Here is a 2,772-nt window from a genome sequence, read left to right on the forward strand (position 1 = left end):
AATAATAAAGACGTACGACAGCATCAATCATAAGAGCAAGCACTTTACGCAGCCCTTACTATCAGCCGAGTCCTGTTCTAGCGCCTAATTTAACATCTCATTTAATACTTATGAAGCAGTTGCTACTATTATCTGCTCATTACAGATTAAAAACCCGAGGAACCGAAAGGTAAATAATTTGCTCCTGGTCACACAGTGGCGTCACATTTCCAGCTCTGAAGAACCACTGCACTATGTCACCTCTAACTTAGTAAAGACAGTGCAATTTTCTTTTAAAAATGAAAGAAAGAGGAAGGGGAAGAAGGAAGAAGGTCAGAGGGTGAATTGGAAAAATCATTCAATTTAATCAATAAATGAAACATAGGGTTTCAATAACAAGTTATCATCTTACATTCCTTTAAGAAGACAACAAAATAAGTCGTTCTGAAGAAAAACGCTGCTCAGCAAGTACCTGTAGCCATCACCTGTGATACGCCTCCTGCCGTGTCTAGTCTCTCTTCTTCCAACAACAGCTCTTTCAGGTGGAAAGGAGTCCACCCCACTTCCAGTCCACGTGATCCGGCCTAAGCCGATCCGTTCAACTCATTCTCTGGCCACGGTGATTGGTTCAGAAATAAGCGCGTGATCCAAGTCTGTCCAATCACAGTGAGCCTCAGTTTTTCTATAAACTCATTTATTTCTGCTGGATTCAAACTAGAAAGGAAATCTCCTGGGGGATGATGGCTGGCATACTGCAACCTTTAAGGGCCCAAGAATGGAGCCAACAGCAAAGAAACAGAACCAAAAATGGAAAGGGTGTGTCCAGTTCACTGTGGTTCATCAAACTAGCTCATCTTGACAATTAACCATGGGCAGAATAGTGCTTAGCTCCAACCCCGAAATGTTCAATTACGTAAGCTAACAAATTCGCTTTTTTCCAATGTCGTTTAAGTTGAATTTTTCTGAAAGATATATCTGAAAGCATCCTGATACAGATATTGGTACCAAAAAGTCCTATGAGGGTCAAATTTAAGAATGACAGACCCTAAGATGTGGAATTAGCTGAGTGGAGGAAGGAGGAGGGTAAGAAGTTGGCAATATTTGTCACCCAGTTGTAAAACAGCAGATTAAACTCTGCTCTCTTTTAACACTGGACTCAAACCGTGTACTTGTCGAGGTTTGAGAACTAGCAGACTTCTACGACCATGCCACCCCGAACAAGCCCGATCCCGTCTGATCTCAGAAGCTAAGCAGGGTCGGGCCTGGTTAGGACTTGGATGGGAGACCACCTAGGAAGACCAGGTGCTGTAGGCCTAAAAATTAAAAAAATAAATAAATAAATAAGGGATTATAAGCTGATAAGGTCCTTGCAATCTGTGAGGTCAACCAAGGGTTGCCTCACCTAAGAAAAGAAAAGAAAAAAAAAAAAAGAACTAGCAGACTTGATAAGAAAATTTCAAGATATTGGGGTGTGTTGATGATTTTTTCTTTTTAACTTACAGGGAGTCCAAAGAAAAAGAGAGTGTCTACTAAAACTAGCTTCCAGAAAGGAGGGAGGAAAGAAACCCTGTTTCAATAAGAGACGTCTTTTCTGTCTGCGGCCTACAATTCAAGAAGGTTGTCATGGAGATTGCAGGTTCAGGAAAGCCAAATTTCACACTCCAGTCTCCAGCAAGAGCGAGAAAAGGCACACTGATGGGAAACAACACAGACAAAAAGCCTGGAGGAGGAGGCGCCCTGATACCTGGGAAGCGCCCGCTCTGCTCTCCGGCTAATGAAAACGTCCTCCTGGCTGTACAGCTGCAGCTGGATGCAGTCTGGGCCACGGAGCTCATCAGCTGAGAGCCTTCCTGCTCCTGATTCTCAGCTAAAGGAGTGGGTCACCAGCCACGTGAATGTCACGTCAGTCCTCCCGGCCCAAATATGTTCTGGCCCTTAACACATTCAAATCCAGGAAATTTTATCGCCATTTCTCGTCAGCTGCCCACGCCTTCTGAAGACGACGTTGCACGAACGTCTGCAGCTATGGCTGGCCTCCCTCCGGCAGTGTCTGTCTCCTCGTATTCCGATAACATCTCTGGCGCTTCGGGGTCATTCCCTTGCTGCTTAAACCTTGAAATCCAAGACCCCCCTCGCCCGCTTCAGCCTCCAACCCTGCCACCTCGTTCCCTGAATGCTGGTACTTATTTCTCTAATTTCGGTAAAACTCCCAGTGCCCTCCCTGGCTGACCCACTTCCTTTCGACTTTCCGTCTACATCATCTCTTGTGTTTTCGTTTCCCTGGGCACGAGCTCAGATTCTATTCCTGTTTCCCTTCAATTTGGTGAGGCCAAATGACTGAGTCAAGATCTATGGAGTGAAAATGAAAATGCTGTGTCATTGCTGGGCTGGTCCTTAACGACCTCCCGCTCGGGCCCCTTCCTCTGTCCCATCTGCGGGAAGAATGACGACGATTCCCAAGGCCATGACTGACCACGGTGAGGAGAGCTGGCCCCGGTCTCAGTGACTTCCATGGGATCGTTACGGCAAGTGAATTAAACTGCTGTTAGGTTAAGCTACTGAAATGCTGAGGTGGTTTGTCACCCGGTTGACCTGTTTGACTAATACAACAACCAAACCCGTTCGTATTAGATCAGACAATCTTTTATTTCAATCTCTCTCTCCTTAAATCTTTAACTCATCTGCTCTCTTGACCCTCCATGCTGCCTCCCTAGGAAGACCCCAGCTCAGGACATCAGTTTCCCCATCTGCTCTCTCAGCTTTACACTACTTCCCAGCTGGGGAGAGGAAGAG

General features: G+C 45.7%; 1 protein-coding gene and 1 pseudogene across 2 annotated transcripts in view; one reads left to right on the plus strand and one right to left on the minus strand.

Annotated features, from left to right (window-relative positions):
* The window catches only part of DNM3 (dynamin 3), a 234,643-nt gene that overhangs the window by 202,924 nt on the left and 28,947 nt on the right, over positions 1-2,772 (minus strand). The window lies entirely within an intron of this gene.
* On the plus strand, positions 1,175-1,293 carry LOC112476467 (annotated as a pseudogene).

This window comes from Pteropus alecto, unplaced genomic scaffold (assembly GCF_000325575.1).
Source record: "Pteropus alecto unplaced genomic scaffold, ASM32557v1 scaffold101, whole genome shotgun sequence".
Taxonomy (NCBI): Eukaryota; Metazoa; Chordata; class Mammalia; order Chiroptera; family Pteropodidae; genus Pteropus; species Pteropus alecto.